The following is an 18,608-nucleotide window of genomic DNA, read 5'->3' on the forward strand; positions in this document are numbered from 1 at the left end:
GTTCACCCCCTCAGTCCTTCCTAGCACCCACACCCGTTTTCCTGATGTCCGCGCTAGACTCTTGCACATGCGCAAAACGCTTCTGGCCACACGTAACAACCTGCTCAAAGATAAAGAAAGGTATAAGGCACAAGCAGATAAACACCGGAGGCCAAGTCCTATGTACGGGAGCGGGGATTGGGTCTGGTTGTCTGCAAAACACATCAGGTTTAAGAAACACAGCGTGTTTAACCCCAGGTTTATAGGCCCATACCAGGTAGTCAAGCATATAAACCCTGTGGCGGTCAAGCTCAAGCTCCCTTCCCATCTATGCATACATCCCGTGTTTCATGTGTCCCTCCTGAAACCCGTTCACGGTAAGGTGCAGAAAAAGCCAGCTCCAGTGGTAGTGCAGGGGGAACCCAAATTTGTGGTATAGGGTATTTTGGATGCTAAGAAAATACGAGGGAAACTGTGGTACCTAGCTGCATGGAAGGGATATGGCCCCGAAGAGAATTCCTGGAAACCAAGAGACGCAGTACACGCGCCTAGGTTAGTGGCCAGGTTCCATCGCTTACACCGCGGAAAGCCACATGGCAGCTAGCGTTCCAGGGAAGGGGAATGTTCTGTCAGGATTACGTGGCCGGTTAACACGCTACCTGCCATGCCAGAATGAAACCAGCAGTTCCCGATACCTTCGTGGAACCACAGTACCCATGATGCAAAGCAGGGCACGTTGTACGCACAGTGGAGGCGGCGCAGGAAGCAGGAACTAAAAGCCGCTGGAGCCCAGGGCGGTGCTGCCGATTATTCGATCCAAGAACCTGCTCGCAAGCAGGACGAACCTTCCGGCTGCTCCACTTTCGAACCGCCATTCTTGTAGGGGACCGGTGATGGATTCCCCGGTTACACAGAACTCCTCTGTTGGATGAAACTCGCAAGAGAAGCGGTCTCGTGCAGAGGAGTGTTGACGCCCGTAGAGGCGCTTGGGCTGCTTTTTCTCTGTTGGCGAAACCAGGTACGGTTTCATGCAGGGAGAGTAATAGCGCCCGCGACACCCTCCCATTTAGTGTGTGTGTGTGTGTGTTCATTTCTCCAAAGGCAAGGCACGCATAACGGAATATGCACAGCATTTTGTGGGGGCATTCACTCTTTGACTATTATTTCACAGCCCTAACAGACCATGTGTTTTATAATCGAACTGCTATCATTAGCGATTGGAAGCTTTGAGATTAGCCGGGAGAACGCACTGGCAATCATTTCTCCCTGGAGTTTGAACAGTCAGGAGGGTTCCTGATGTTATAACATATTCTTGTATATGTTCTTTGCTGTTTCAGTTTTGTTTCCTTTTAAATACCACAGGAGAGAGAGAGCGCAGAGAGGGAGATGAAAGACATAGTGGGACTAAACCAGGTGGAGTTGAACAGAAATCCCTGGGCTTGGTTCTGAAGGCATCAGCTCTCCTCCGAAGTGCACAGTTCTACCTTTCTTTTCTTTACAGGTAGGAAAGGGTGGATTAGAGGGGGTTCAGGGAAAGAAGGGGTTAGTGGTAGAAGAAAGATATAGCAGTCAGAACTTCACAGTGTCTCTTTGTTACCCCCACAGGTCTCCCTCCCCGCAGTACCCACCCTTTCCTTCCCCCGCTCAATTGCCCCAAAAGTCTGTGTAGATACACATACGCCATACTTGGGTCGATTCAGAGGTGGGCCCCCATTGAGCATCGGCACAGCCCTGAGGATATGGAATTGGAGAGCCTGACACTGTTTAAGTGAGTAATTAAAAGTGTCTCACTTAATACATGGATTAGTAACTAAACTATGTGAATGTGTACGTCACTTTCTCTGTTGTTGTATAACATGCTGCATCAGTTGGTCACTAACTGCATGAGTGTGTATATTAGTTATTGATTAGTTGGGTGAGTATTTGTATGGGACATTGCGTTTGTGTGTGGTTGGATGGGGTGTGTGTAACTCTATGCATAGATGTGGGAATGGTTGATTGACTAGGTGTATAGGTTTAAGAGTGCATGTGGAAACAGTTGTTTGGGTGACTGAGTGTATTTATTTGTGTGTTGGTGAGAGAATATATGTTTTAGTTGTACATCTTCAACAAAGTAAAAAAATAAAAGGCATTGTATGTGAGAGTTGGTGTATATAAATAAGTATATATAAGTCAGTGATTGTGAGAGTAACTATATGAATGAGTGTATAATTGTAATGGTGATTTTTTAACATATTAACTATGAGTTACTATGTGTTTGAAAAAATGAGGTGTTGTGTGTATAATTGTGTAAATGAGTAAATGTAAGTGTGATTACTTTTTTCATGAGTGAGTAGGATGACTGCATAACAGACTAAGATGACTGCTGCTATGTCAATGTCTATATATGTGTATAAGTGCATTTGATAGTGTTCTATTAATTAGTGACTGCATGTATAATTGATTCTGTTGTTGAATGGGTAGTTGTGTGTGTAGACTTAGGAATCAGTGAGTGGGTACATAGTAACTGGTATTGGTGTGTCAATGGTTTCAAATATGGTACTCTGTATTTTACAGTGAGTGATGAAATGTTATACTAGTGTATGATGAGGTGTATCCGATTGTCACGTGGATGATGTCATCAGTGATGTCATCAGTGATGTCATTTGAGATGTCATCAGTGATGTCATCAGTGATGTCACTGACCATGTCATGAATGATGTAATATGTGACATCATCAGCAATGCATTGCGGGCACGCGAGTTATAGTTAGCAGAACTAACTATAATGGAGGAATTTCTATGGTTTTGTACGAGTGAAATGTCCAGCTAACTATAACGTCCCTGAAACCTATGGTTTTTTTCAGTAAATTTCTAAGGTTTTTAAATGCTAATTCCTTACTATAAAGTGTCTGAAACCTATGGTTTTGTCAGTGAATATATATATATTCACAGAAAAAACCATAGGTTTCAGGGGTGTTAAACTTTGTTGGACATTACACTTGTACAAAACCATAGAAATTCCTCCGTTATAGTTAGTTCTGCTAACTATAACTTGTGAGCCCGCAATGCACTGCTAATGAGGTCACATATTACATCATTCATGACATGGTCAGTGACATCACTGATGACATCACTGATGACATCTCAAATGACATCACTGATGACATCACTGATGACATCATCCAGTGAATGTGGTTTAGTTTGAAATCTAAATATGTATTATATATATACCAATCTGTATTGAAGATTGAATGGATATATAACTGTCTGGATGGAGGATTTAGTAGCTGTCTCACTGTCTGTTTAAGTGAGTAATTAAAAGTGTCTCACTTAATACATGGATTAGTAACTAAACTATGTGAATGTGTACATCACTGTCTCTGTTGTTGTATAACATGCTGCATCAGTTGGTCACTAACTACATGAGTGTGTATATTAGTTACTGATTATTTGGGTGAGTATTTGTATGGGACACTGAGTTTGTGTGTGGTTGGATGGGGTATGTGTAACTCTATGCATAGATGTGTGAATGGTTGATTGACTAGGTGTATATGTTTAAGAGTGCATGTGGAAACAGTTGTTTGGGTGACTGAGTGTATTTATTTGTGTGTTGGTGAGCGAATATATGTTTTAGTTGTACATCTTCAACAAAGTAAAGAAATAAAAGGCATTGTATGTGAGAATTGGTGTATATAAATAAGTATATATAAGTCAGTGATTGTGAGAGTAACTATATGAATGAGTGTATAATTGTAATGGTGATTTTGTAACGTATTAACTATGAGTTACTATGTGTTTGAATAAATGTGGTGTTGTGTGTATAATTGTGTAAGTGAGTAAATGTAAGTGTGATTAATTTTTTTCATGAGTGAGTAGGATGACTGCATAATCGACTAAGGTGACTGCTGATGTGTCAATGTCTATATATGTGTATAAGTGCATTTGATAGTGTTCTATTAATTAGTGACTGCATGTATAATTGATTCTGTTGTTGAATGGGTAGTTGTGTGTGTAGACTTAGGAATTAGTGAGTGGGTACGTAGTAACTGGTATTGGTGTGTCAATGGTTTCAAATATGGTACTCTGTATTTTACAGTGAGTGATGAAAGGTTATACTAGTGTATGATGAGGTGTATCAGATTGTCACGTGGATGATGTCATCAGTGATGTCATCAGTTATGTCATTTGAGATGTCATCAGTGATGTCATCAGTGATGTCACTGACCATGTCATGAAGGATGTAATATGTGACATCATCAGCAGTGCATTGTGGGCGCGCGAGTTATAGTTAGCAGAACTAACTATAATGGTGGCATTTCTATGGTTTTGTATGAGTGTAATGTCCAGCTAACGGTAACAGCCCTGAAACCTATGGTTTCTCTGTGAATTTCTAAGGTTTTTTAAATGCTAATTTCTAAGTATAACGTCTCTGAAACCTATGGTTTTTTCAGTGAATTTCAAAGCTTTTTTAAATACTTATTTCTAACTATAACATCTCTGAAACCTATGGTTTTTTCAGTGAATTTCAAAGGTTTTTTAAATGCAAATTTTTAAGTGTAATAGTAGTTATACCTATTTTTTAACTGTTTATTTACCAATATTTTATTTATTAAGTAACATATATTTTTCTGAAAATTGCAAAAAAAAAAAATTAAATTACAACTGAAATATTGTTTAATTTTGATGTTTTATGTTTTTTATTTAAATATATTTATATTGTTTTCTTTTTAACATTTATTTTCCAATTTTTTTTCTGAGTCGCGCACCCAAAGCGTACACATCACGGTGGGTGCGCGGATTCTAGCCGCCATTTAAGAAACGTCGTGAAGGATCCACGTACGGTGTGCCATAGCTGCGTGTTTTTCAGTTACATCATATACATTTAATATTACGTGATGTGCGCGATTGGTATGCGACCAGTCTGTGACTCCTGCTCCTGCGCGACACATGCGCATTACGGTACGCAATGCGGGTATGTTTTAAAATGATATGTATGTGTGGTTAATATACATATTAGGGCAAGCGACTAACTAAGATATTCATAAAAATAATATATTTGTACTTACAATAAACTTATTATTTTTAAATATATTTTCACAAAGTTGCATCAGGTGCGTGCTTCGTGAGCGCAGACCCCACCCATTTTAATAATTTTTGTTGGAGCATCTTTAGAGAGACATCTCTTTTCCTACAAGAACCCTTTTTGCTTGTTTTGTTTGGTGTTTTTCAAAAAATATCAAACAAAATGGCATCTGGACAGCAACAGCAGCAGGAGGAAGTATCTTCTGAAGAAGAATTCTTGCAGGAGGCACCACGTCCACAGAGGCCGGAATCTGTCATGTGGAAATTCTTCACTTTTCCACCTGGAGAGAAAAAAGGTGACATGCAAAATTTGTGACCAAGTCCTGTCAAGAGACAGTGAAAAAAAATACTCTTGTGGCACTGCTTCTATGTACAAGCATCTCCGGACCACACATCCTCTCAATCTTGCTCGTGAGGAAATGAGGCATGCTGCTTTGAACCCCTAACCTGCTGTGGCAAGTACATCTGGAGTGTCCTCAGGAACACCTGCAATGGACCTTAGGCCAGAATTCGCCTTTCTCGAGCAACACTGCGTGAAGTGTAGGAAACTTACATGCTTCGGTGAGCAGTCGGTTAATGCAGTTTGTGCGGCGCAACGCAACCATCGTTGTTAAGTTTTTTTGTTTTTGGAATGGTAAGTAATTCCAAATGTTTCCCGTTTTATTCGTTCTTTTTTTTGTTCATTTTTTGAAAAAACCAAAAAGAAATACAAACTTTTCAAAAAAAAAAAAAAAAAAAAAAAAAAAAAGAAGAAAAAAAAAGTTCTTATCAGAACTACCTTATCTGGCTAAAGAAAGAACTATAATTGCAAGGTAATGTGTGAAAGTTTGGTTGAATATATGTATACAGCATGATTGACTGAAAGAATGCATTAGTAGTGTATGATTAATTTATAGGTGAAGATTTATGAGGAAGTACTGCAGCGTGACACTGCAAGCTCTTTAGCTGCACTGCACTGTGGCACTTCTGAAGCACAGGGATGTGACATATGTACATGAATATGTTGCAACTCTGTGCTTCCCTCTGCACTGCTGCACAAACTGCAGCCATGCAGTGACACAGGCACCCTTGTACCTTGGTGCAATGATGTCTGTGTTGTGTGGAGATAGTTTTTGTGCAGGAAGGGACACCTTCCTGCACAAAAACAATCAGTAAAGGCAATTTCCTCTTTCAATGTATGCTGTGGAATGCAGCATGCATTGAAAGAGGAAAAAATGAGGAGAAATGAAAACAATTCTCCTCGTTGCTCCTTGCTACACCAACTCTAGGATGGCGCAGCATTCACACACATCTCCAGATTTACGATTTCTCATAAATCTGGAGATGTGCCTTGTTCTATGGGTGTTGCGTTGGAACACCCACAGCAACACCTATGGGACACCCCTTCAACGCAAAGTTCTGTGTATGAAGGGGTCGTATTTACAAGGAGAGAAAAAACCACGCAAGGTGGCTTTTCCTCTCCTTGTAAATATGAAGGAGTGCCTGGCGCCATCACTACGTTACAAAAAGTGACGTACTGGTGGCGCAGGGTGCTTGTAAATCTGCCCCATAAGTGCTTAGGTATTGGCAGACTGATACAATAAGAACATAGTGCTGGATGGGTGATTGAAGAATTGCATGAGACTGACAGAAGGTATTCTACGCTGCATGGGTACTACTTCAGTATTTAATGGAGTGGACCAATAGTATGTATCTGCTTAGAGATGTGTACTTTTGTTGGTGCCTAGGTCATTTTATAAGAATACCACTAGTAACTGGAATGATGACAGTGCTGCAAACAGTGTGAACACCTAATTTATAAGTGCTTACGTATTGGTGGAGTAATAGTATAAGTAGATAGTGCAGGATGGGTGATTGTAGAAATGAATGGGACAGACAGGAGGATTCCTACACTGCATAGGTACTAACTGGGTATTTAGAAGAGCGTATCAATAGTTTGTAGCTGGTTACTGGTGTGCATGCATAGTGTACAAAATATTGTACCTGCACTTGTGTTTTTGACTACGCCATTCCTTAAGTATATGACTAATAACTGGAGTAATGTCAGTGTTGCAAAGAAAGTGTGTGCTGAATTTATAAGTGCTTAGGTATTGGTGAAGTGATAGGATACGTAGATAGTGCTGGATGGGTGAATGGAGAAGTGCATGGGACAGACAGATGTATTCCTAGACTGCATAAGTACTAGCTAGGTATTTAGAAGAGCGTATCAATAGTATGTAGCTGGTTTGAGGTCTGCATGCATAGTGTACAAAATATTGTACCTGCACCTGTGTTAGTGGCTACGCCATTCCTTAAGTATATGACTAATAACTGGAGTAATTTCAGTGCTGCAAAGAGAGTGCATGCTAAATTTATTAGTGCTTAGGTATTGGCAGAGTGATAGGATACATAGATGGTGCTGGATGGTTGAATGGAGAAGTGCACGGGACAGACAGAAGGATTCCTAGACTGCATAGGTACTGAGTATTTAAAAGACTGTATCAAAGCTATGTAGATGATTAGAGGTCTGCATGCATAGTGCACAGAATATTGTAGCTGTACTAGTATTGGTGTGTCTATGGTTTAGAGAATGGTAGTCTGTATTATAGGGTGTGAGGAGGTGCATCAGATGATCACGTAGATGATGTCATCAGTGATGTCATTTGAGATGTCATCAGTAATGTCATCAGTGATGTCACTGACCAAGTCATGAGTGATGTAATATGTGATGTCATCAGCAGTGCATTACTTTAATCCAAAAAGCTGGCGGCCATATTGGCCTGGCCACGATGTGAAAATTCAGGAATTGATACAATAAAGAAAAGAAAACAAGTGTTAATATGCACACAATGTCATTTCAGCATATCTTGCCCCGTGACAGCCATACCTGTATGTTCGTCAACGTGACTTATTCATAATAAACATACTTAGAATTGCAAACATCAACATAAACAATGGACTACTCATTACTTAAGTGAAAGGCTATCGGCCATATTAATCTGGGCACTTTGCATGAGTTTGAGTTTGAGTTTGAGTTTAAAAGCACTTTTAAAGCGCACGTATACCGGCGGTTTCTTGGCGCTGTAGCTAGTGGGGACTGAGGGTTAAGAGCAGGGAGAGAGGAATGGGCATTTATTCAAAGGATTTTGTGAATAGGTAGGTTTTAAGACTTTTGCGGAATTGGGGATAGAGGGTGATGGCACGAAGATGAAGGGGAAGGGAATTCCAAAGGGTAGGTGCTAGAATGGCAAATTTGGAGCCGCCCCACTTCTTTCTCCGGAAGCGAGGGATGGTGAGGAGGGACTGAGAAGAGGAACGTAGGTCCCTAGAGGGGACATAGGGAACAATCTCAGAGGAGATGAAGGCAGGTGCCAGGTCCAATCGGGCCAGGAAAGTGATGGATGCGAGTTTGAATTGAATTCTAGCCCGCACTGGGAGCCAGTGGAGAGATTTCAGAAGTGGAGTGGAGTGGTGGAATTTGGGAAGGTTGAAGGCTAGGCGGGCCGCCTGGTTTTGGATCTGTTGTAGGCGGCGCAAACTGTATGCAGGAATGCCGGCATACAGAGCGTTCCCGTAGTCCAGGCGGGACACCACCATTGCCAGAATAATAAGTTTAAGAGCGGAGAAAGTAAAGAAGCGGGACACCTTGCGAATAGTACGCAGTGAGAGGAAAGAAGAAGATACCACAGAGCTAACCTGGGAGTGGAGGGTGAGTTGGGAATTGAGCTTAATGCCTAGTGTTTTAACAGAGGAGGAGGGGACAGGAGAAGAACCAAGAGAGGGAGGCCAGAAAAGGGGGGACCAGGGGCTGGGTGAACCGCCCGTCAATACCAGCTCTGTTTTGTCCGGGTTAAGTTTTAGGTGATTGTGGCTCATCCAGTCCCTGATGTGAAACATGACAGTTTGAAAGTTGAGGACAGCAGAAGGAGAGGAAAGATCAAAGACCAGCTGGAGGTCATCCGCATAGTTAAATACGGCGACCTCCATCTGTTGGAGAGAAAAGATAAGAGGGGCGATATATAGATTAAACAAAAGAGGGGAGAGAGATGAACCTTGAGGAACCCCGCACTGGACTTTCCGGAAGTCCGCTGTGAAGTCACCCAGGCGGACAGCCTGGGTGCGGTCGCTCAGGAAGGAGGACAACCAGACCAGGGCAGTCCCCTCGATCCCCGCCGCCCTGACACGGGAAAGTAAGATGTTGTGGTCCACCGTATCAAAGGCGGCTGAGAGGTCGAGGAGCACAAGGGCCTGGTGATGATTAGTGTCCATACCCTCCCTGAGGGTGTCGAGGACCGACATGACCACGGACTCCGTGGAGTGTGCGGGGCGGAAACCAGCTTGGCGGTGGGCAAGGGCTCCATGTTTCTCCACAAAGGAGCTCAGAGCGCAGGTGACGTGGCGCTCGAGCACCTTAGCTAGGAATGGCAGGAGGGAGATGGGGCAGAAATTGGCAGGGACAGAAGGATCTGCCCCAGGTTTTTTCAAGATGGGCACAATTACCGCAGACTTCAGGGAGCTAGGAACTATGCCTTGCGCGAGGGAGCTGTTGAGGAGGTGAAGGGGGGGATCTGGACAGGAGACAAAGATGTGGCGGAGGATATGGGCAGGACAGGGATCAAGAGGGGAGCCAGATTTGATCAGAGGCACCAATGAAGTCAGGTTTTCCCGAGTGATAGGGGGAAAGGTGGTTAGTTTGCCTTTGGGAGGGGGACATTTGGGATCCACAAAAGAAGGGGGAGGTGGGGGGATGTTGGCCTTAATGGTGATAATTTTCTGGATGAAATAATTATTTAGAGAAAGACAGAGGTCATTTGACGGGGCAGGTTTAAGCGTAGTTCTGTCCGAGAATGCCAGGTTGTGAACGATGGAGAAGATCTCCTTAGACTGGTTCTCCGCTGCTAAAATTTTGGAGGAGAAATAAGCTGTTTTGGCCTCCAGGATGCTTTTTTTGTACTGGTTAAGGATATTGATATATTCCAGTTTCAAAGTGGGGCAGTAGTTTCTCCTCCAAGCCCGCTCTGCGCGGCGAACTATTAGTTTGGTGGCTTTAAGCTCTTGGTTAAACCACCGGTTGGCGTCTTTGTCGCGTTTAGAGGTAATGCGCTTGAGCGGGGCAACGGAGTCGCAGCTGCGGGAGAGCCACTGGTCTATAGCGTCAGCCTGGGAGACGGTGGTGAGGCCCTGAAGAGGCGGGAGAGAACCAGCAAGGAGAGAGGAGAGATTCTCAAGATTGACCCGGCCCCATGATCGGACCCAGGTGTTTTTGGGTCGGGGGGGCATAGCTGGGGGAAGGATAGGAAGGAGAAATGAAATCAAATGATGGTCGGACCAGGTGCAAGGGGAAATAGATAAGGATTCCACAGGGCAGTTCAGGGACCAGATTTGGTCAAGCTGGTGACCCTTGATGTGAGTGGGGGAGTGAACATGGGGTGTGAAGTTAAGGGAGTGGAGGGTCTCGGAAAAATCCTTAGATGACAGACATTCGGCAGGGTCGGAAGGCCAGAAATTAAAGTCGCCGAGGAGCAGAATGGAGGAGTTGTTGATTGCAATGGTAGCCAAGACCTCCAAAAAATCTGGGAGAAACTGCAGGGGGGACTGAGGAGGACGATAAGTAAGGAAACAGGTAAGAGGAGGGGAGGTGGATACTGTGCGAATCACCAGGAATTCGGTGGTAGCAATGTTAGGTAGAGGGAGAATTTGAAAAGGGAAATCGGTACGAGCGATGACTGCCACGCCGCCCCCGGCTCTGCCCGAAGGGCGGTCAGCCCTGAGGGCGTAGTAGGAGGCTGGAAGGGTGGATAGGAGTGCAGGGAGGGAGTCATCGCAGAACCAGGTCTCGGTTAAGAAGAGGAGATCTGGGGCCTGTAAGTCCAGCAAGACCGAGAGTTCGTGCGAGTGGGCAACAGCAGAACGGGTGTTGAGGTAGAAAGCTGTGATGGTTTTAGGGTTTGGCGAAGGAGCAAGCCTACAGGTCGTAGGCGGGGTATCCAGAATAGGAGGAGGGTGAGGGAGGGGAGAGAGGGGGGCTATGCCGAGAGCAGAGATGCGTGAGCTGGTACTGGTCGTGATGGGCCAGGGGCCCTGGTAGCTGCGAAGTAGGTCCGGGCTGTAGGTGATAGGTGGGGCAGAGTGTAAGGCCCCTAGTCCCGGCCGGTCGCGGACGGGCGCAGACGGGCTTGCCTTAGGCGCGCCTTCGGCGCGCAATCGTCGCGCCCGCTGCGCTCGTCCGCTGCGCTTCCTACCAAGACACATATTTATGGTCGTGAGGCGGGGAGTTGAAAGGGGCGTGGCCAACAGAGTGGGCGTGTCTGTGGCGCGCCTCGCGCTCGAGAATGGCGTCTGGAGGTGAGGGGTCGTTGCAGCGTGGAGCGCTGTTTAAAGAGAAGCCAAGAAGTGCAGGTAGGAGGGGAGGTGATAGAAACACGTTATCACAGTTTAAAATTTTAAAAAACAAAGTTATGCATTCTCCCGGCTTCCGCCTCAGGAGTCCAATAGCTAAATATTATAATGATTATAATGATAATGATTATTATGATTATAATGATTATAATGATTCTTACACGAAAGAAAAGGAAAAAAAGGGGTGTTAATATACACACACTATCCCTAAATAAAGTTCTAGCGATTATAGTTCCATTCCATTCACAGCTCATTAGAGATGTCATGAGTGCTGTCATGAGTGATGTAACTGACCATGTCATGAATGATGTAATGTCTGAGGTCATTAGCAGTACATTGCGGGGGCGTAAGTTATAGTTAGCTCAGGTAACTATAACTGCTGAATTTCACTGGTTGTGTATGAGTGAAATCTGAGTCTAACTATACCGTCCCTGTAATCTTTGGTTTTTTTTCAGCAAATTTCTATTTTTTTTAACGTTAAGTAAGATGCATATCACAAGGTATGTTGGGGGGTTGGAAGCAGGGCCTGGCATTGTGCCCGCCCCACCCAAGCTTGCTGCTCCTGCCTTTCCTCCTCTTAGTCATCCATTGTCCAAGTCCATGTCCCTGCTCCCTTATTACAGCCCTATGTGGCCGTTGTTCTGCCACTGGCCTTCCCGCCTTCTCTGAACAGTTAGCTTGCTGCCCCATCCACCTCCTCCCTATCCTCTGTTGTCTGAATCCATGGACTAGCCTCCTCCCTCCTGCCATGCATGGTCTGATGTTCTGCCACTGCCCTCCATTTAGCATGATGTACCAGTCCACTCCTCCTGCCCTCCATTGCCCAATTCTATGCCCCATCATTGACCTCCTGCTTAGCCCCTGTGCTTAGCTTGCTGCCCCTATTCTCCTTCCCCCTTCCCTCTGATGTCTTTGTGCATGCCCCTGCTCCATCCTTTTTGCCCACCATGTTCCATGGACCTGCCACTCCTATCTACTCTGAGTGTTCTGTTGAGCTGCCACTCCCCTCCCACCTGCCTAGCATTGTCAGATGACTGTAACCTGTCCTTGCCACCTCCACCCTGCCTGTCCACATTCCATGCCCCTATCCCCTTCCTCCTGTCCTCCATGGTCCATTTTACTGCCACACCCTTCTACCCTCCCTGGTCTGTTGTGCTGCAACTGCTCCTCCTGCCTGCCCTGTGTGGTCTGTTGTGAGGCCCCTTCCCCTGAACTCTCTTGTCTGTGCCCAGGTCCTGACCCTCCCTTCTATCCTCCATGGTCCTTTGTGCATGCCCCTGCACCCTCCTTCTTGCCCATCATAGCCATTGTGCTGCCATTAACCCTCCCGCTTGCCATGCATGGTCTTCTGTGCTGCCACGGCCCCTCCCACCTTCCCTGTGTGGTCAGCTAGCTGCCCCTGACCCCCTCCCACCTTCCCTCCATGGTCTGTGTGTATGCCATCATAGTCTCACTGTTGCTCACCATGGTGTGTCTTGCTTCTAGTGCCCATCCTGCCTGACCTTCATGGTCATCTTGCTGCTCCTGCCCTGCCCCCTTGCCCCCAGCCCTCTGTTTCCATGTGCAGACCCCTATTCCCTCCCTCCTGATTTGTCTGTTCCATTGCAATGCCCCTGATCCAACCTCCTGCCCTTTATGGTCTGTTATGCTGCAGCTTTCTCTCCTGTCTGTCCATAATGGTCAGCCAGCTACCATTGCCTCTTTCCCCTCTGTTCTCTGTTGTCCATGTGCATGGTCCTGTCCCATCCCCATTGCTTTCTATGGATTGTTCTGCTGCACTCCCGTCCCGCATGCCCTGTGTGGTGTATTTTGCTGCTGCAAACTCCGATGCCTGCCCTGTAGGGTCAGTTTGGTGCACCTCTCCATGTCCCTCCTGTCCTCTGTTATCCGAGTCCATGTCCCTACTCCAATTTCTCCTGCCTTCCATGATCCAATGTACCATACTTGAGAACATTTTGAACTTGGTAAGAGGGAGATTTTGAAAAAAAAACTGGGGTTTTGATTTTCCCATTTGAATTACATTGAAAAAGAGGAGATTGTAGACAGGAGACAGATCAAATAAAGACCATTTGAGCTTAAAAACATTGGACGTTTCTGAATCGGGTCTGTTGGTATGTATGGTTGTACTACCACTGCCTCTTCCTTCTACCCACAATGATCTATTATATTGCCACAGCCTCTCTTGCCAGTCCTGTATTGTTGGTTTGTTGCCCCTGCCTCCCTTTCCACTGCCCTCCATAGTCTGTTGTGCTGCCACTGCCCTTCCTGCCTGCCCAGTGTGGTCGAATTGTTGCCTCTGCACCCTCCAACCTGCCTTCAATTTTCAGAGTCCGTGCCCCTGGCCTCTGCCGCTCAACAGTATCCTAATGAACAACAAGATTGCTAACATTCTATATTTAATACAAAAGTGTGGAACGCCTGACGTCATCTTGATGTAATCAAAACTGTAATACGTAGAGCATTTCCTTTAGGAATTACATATATGAGAGGGTCTTATTTGCATAAAAAATATGATTAGTGCTCTAAAAAACTAAAATGAGGACATATTTTCTGAGTTTTCAAATAGCGACAAAGCACTTTTAAATTATTGTTATCTTAATTTTTTTAATCCAGTTGACCACTTAGGGGAGAGGATGTGGTGTTACTTCCAGAGCTGCAGACTTTGCAACTGGAGAACGAGGTTGGAGTTTCTGCTTCAGCTCGACATTCTGTGATTCTAGTCAAATCACTTAATCTCCCCATGTCTACAACCAAAATGAATTTGTTCTTGTGTGATGTAACCAATGCTCATGTAAAGCTCTCCAATACCTGACAAGTCTGCACTATATAAAACTGCAAAAACACAAAAAAATAAAAAGTGTTTTGCACACTTCTGTCACTGGGCTACATGTGGGCTACATCTGGGTGATATTTGTGCTGCATTTTGGCTCTTTTGTCTCTGGTGGCCATCTTGGGAGATTTATTTGTTATGAAGTTTCCTAATTTCCTCAGTTACTGCAGTCTCCTCAGTAGGAAATGCTGTCAGTTTTTTATTTTGATTCCATCAAGAAGGTATTCAGATATGTCACACATTTGCCATAAATTCTGAATGTTAGCACTCTAGTTGCTCAATAGATCACTGTAGTAAAGCTACTGCTCACCACGGAAGTCTGCTGCTGGTATTAAAAGTGCGTGTTTCAGTCTGCATGTGAGAATATTTTAATGAAATAGAAGAGGATTTGAGAAGTTACTCAAAATGTGCCCTAATTTTTCTTTCTTCAGCACTAATCATACTTTCTATGGCAAAATGAACCCCCTCATTGTGTTCCTTTTTAAATTAAATGTTTTATGTGTTACCAGTTTATTCCAATCAAGATAGCTTCAGGTGTGCCATACTTTTGTCATAAGTAAGACAGTAAGCGCTCTAGTTGTTCTTAAGAACACTCTGGGACATTCTGTCATTGGGCTATACTTGGGCTACATCTGGGTGATATTTGTGCTACATTTGGGCTCTTTTGTCTCTGGTGGCCATCTTGGGACACTTATTTGTTATGAAGTTTCCTAATTTCCTCATTTACTACAGTCCCCTCAGTAGGAAATACTTTCAGTTTTTTACTTTGATTCCGCCAAGAAGGCATTCAGATGTGTCACACATTTGCCATAAATTCAGAATGTTAGCACTCTAGTTGCTCATTAGATCACTGTAGTAAAGCTACTGCTCACTAGGGAAGTCTGCTGCTGCTATTGAAAGTGCATGTTTCAGTCTGCATGTCAGGTTTTTTTTTAATGAAATAGAAAAGGATTTGAGAAGTCACTCAAAATGTGCCCTAATTTTTCTTTCTGCAGCACTAATCATACTTTCTATGGCAAAATGAACCCCCTCATTGTGTTCCTTTTTAAATTAAATGTTTTAAGTGTTACCAGTTTATTCCAATCAAGATGGCTTCAGGTGTGCCATACTTTTGTCATAAGTAAGACAGTAAGCGCTCTAGTTGTTCTTAAGAACACTCTGGGACATTCTGTCATTGGGCTATACTTGGACTACATCTGGGTGATATTTGTGCTATATTTGGTCTCTTTTGTCCCTGGTGGCCATCTTGGGAGACTTATTTGTTATGAAGTTTCCTAATTTCCTCATTTACTGCAGTTTCCTCAGTAGGAAATACTTTCAGTTATTTACTTTGGTTCCAACAAGAAGGCATTCAGATGTGTCACACATTTGCCATCAATTCTGAATGTTAGCATTCTAGTTGCTCATTAGATCACTGTAGTAAAGCTACTGCTCACCAGGGAAGTCTGCTGCTGGTATTCAAAGTGCATGTTTCAGTCTGCATGTCAGAATTTTTATGAAATAGAAGAGGATTTGGAAATAAAATGTGCCCTAATTTTTCTTTCTGCAGCACTAATCATAATTTCTATGGCAAAATGAACCCCCTCATTTTGTTCCTTTGCAAATTAAATGTTTTAAGTGTTACCACTTTATTCCAATCAAGATGGATTCAGGTGTGCCATACTTTTGTCATAAGTAAGACTGTTAGCGCTCTAGTTGTTCTTTAGCACACTCTGGGGCGTTCTGTCCTTGGGCTATACTTGGGCTACATCTGGGTGATATTTGTGCTACATTTGGGCTCTTTTGTCTCTGGTGGCTTTCTTGGGACACTTATTTGTTATGAAGTTTCCTAATTTCCTCATTTACTACAGTCTCCTCAGTAGGAAATACTTTCAGTTTTTTACTTTGATTCCACCAAGAAGGCATTCAGATGTGTCAAACATTTGCCATAAATTCAGAATGTTAACACTCTAGTTGCTCATTAGATCACTGTAGTAAAGCTACTGCTCACCAGGGAAGTCTGCTGCTGGTATTGAAAGTGCATGTTTCAGTCTGCATGTCAGGATTTCTGTTTAATGAAATAGAAAAGGATTTGAGAAGTCACTCAAAATGTGCCCTAATTTTTCTTTCTGCAGCACTAATCATACTTTCTATGGCAAAATGAACCCCCTCATTTTGTTCCTTTTTAAATTAAATGTTTTAAGAGTTACCAATTTATTCCAATCAACTTGGCTTCAGGTGTGCAATACTTTTGTCATAAGTAGGACTGTTTATTTATTTATTTATTTAACATTTCTAAAGTGCATGGTTACGCCTCCGGCGTGTCCCCGCGCTGAAGCAGACTCGCTAATTGAAGACAACTCTAGACACCTCACAACAAATTTACCAACTAATACATTCCTGTGGCACTCCCTTACTAGCCATGTTTTTAGCTTCTTCCTAAATTTACCTTCACATACTTCCATTCTTATAGTTTCCAGGAGCCCGTTCCAATATTTTGCCGCAAGATAACTGAAGGACCTTGCCCCCATTCTTGCACTCCTAGCTCTAGGAATCTTCACTAGCGACCTTCCTTTTGATCGCAGATTGCAGCCTGGGATATATTGAGTGATTAAAGGACGCAAGTAGCGTGGTCCTTTTTTTGCAAGTATTTTATGGCAGTAGCACATTGACTTAAAAAGGACCCTTTCCTGTTAGCACTCTAGTTGTTCTTTAGAACACTCTGGGAAGCTGCAGTAGAACACAAAGGAATCAACTGACAGTCTCTGCCCTTGTTGGATGTACATGTTTTACTGAGAATGTCAGACTTCATTCTCACATGACTGAGAAAGATAATGTGAATTTACAGAAAATATGCTCTTAGTTTAGCTTATAGATCACCTTCCAAACCTCTGTGGGAAAAGCATGAGAAAATAGTTTTCTCTCAAACATGATTCATGATATCCCAGCAGAAGGCTGTTTCACATGGTAAAATCACCTTAGAACACACCACAATTTCTAAAATGAGTATGGTAGCATCAACAAATGATTTATAATGTAACTAAAGTCTTAAAACCTTCTATTAACTGCAATGCTTTTTAATGAGGTACTATCATGTATATTGGTCCCAAGATGGCTGCCAACACTTCTTGGATGAAGTACTGACAGCCAATCAGATCTCACGATGAGATGTGTGGTTAGGCTCCGCCCAGATATATATGTGATTTTACTTTTGATTTTCTCAGGAGCTACTGAACGGATTTACACCATTTAAACAAAGGGCATGACTCTGAGCCAAGGGCTACCTTTTTGCCAAATTTGGTGTAATTCTGTTCAGCAGTTCGGGCTTTAGCTGCGACTAAAGGTTCCTATGGAAAATTGCATGGGGAAAACACGTTTTGGGGCCCCCCTTTTTTATCAGCCCCCGCTTTACGAATCACCCCGAGACTTTCAGGATAGGAGCGGACCGGAGCTGGCCAAAAGTTTTGAAAATTTCGCGAAGATTCCTCAACCGGCGCCAAAGTTATTGGGAATAGAATGATGCGGATTTCCTATGGAAAATAGATCCTAACCATAACTACCTACTGGCAACCGCCAGTAGGTAAAATATATATTTATGTAGTTGTCTAAATGATTGTAGTTAATGCTACTGTTTTGTTAAGGTTGTGCTGAGACGACTTTAGTTATATAATTTATTTGGGTGAATGTTGAATATTTTGGTGAATCTATATATTTATATTTAATTCAATACACTTTTAGAAGCTCATGGGGTAGGACATCATGTGGTCATTTTGGGTGACTTCAATGCCTGCTTTGAGCCCTGTCCTCCTATGTTAGAGCTAACTAGGGTAGAAGATGAATGCTGGGGAATTCCTCTATACACTAATTGTAAGAAAGTGCCTCTTTTGGACATGGTTAGCCGCCACTGTTTGCCTGAAAATGTATGTAATTTTGACTGGAAGTGTGCAGAGTCGCTGCCAACCAGGTTCCCCGTGCCAGAAGCTCTTTCCCCAAACGGTATCTTTTGTTTTCCAAATGGCACAACTTCAGTACCCCTTGCATGTCCCAAGTAAATGGTACCCCTGTACATAGAGCATTGGCACTGAAGAGGTACCCCAAGGGTAGCAGCACGAATTGTACCATCCTAGTGTCCCCTCACCAAGACCATGCACACTGCCTTTGCAGACTGCGTGCCTTGCTGCAAGCAACACCAAAGAGTGGACATGGCACATATCCCTGCCCATAGACACTGCATGGGATATAGGTAAGTAACCCCTATAGCTGGCCTCATAGTCCCAAGGCAGAGTGCACTATATCTCCTGTGAGGGCATATCCTCATGAGCAGATATGTTCCTTCAATATCCATGTTGATTGTTGGATATTGTAAGTGAACAGTGAAC

This window comes from Triturus cristatus, chromosome 8 (assembly GCF_964204655.1).
Source record: "Triturus cristatus chromosome 8, aTriCri1.1, whole genome shotgun sequence".
NCBI lineage: Eukaryota > Metazoa > Chordata > Amphibia > Caudata > Salamandridae > Triturus > Triturus cristatus.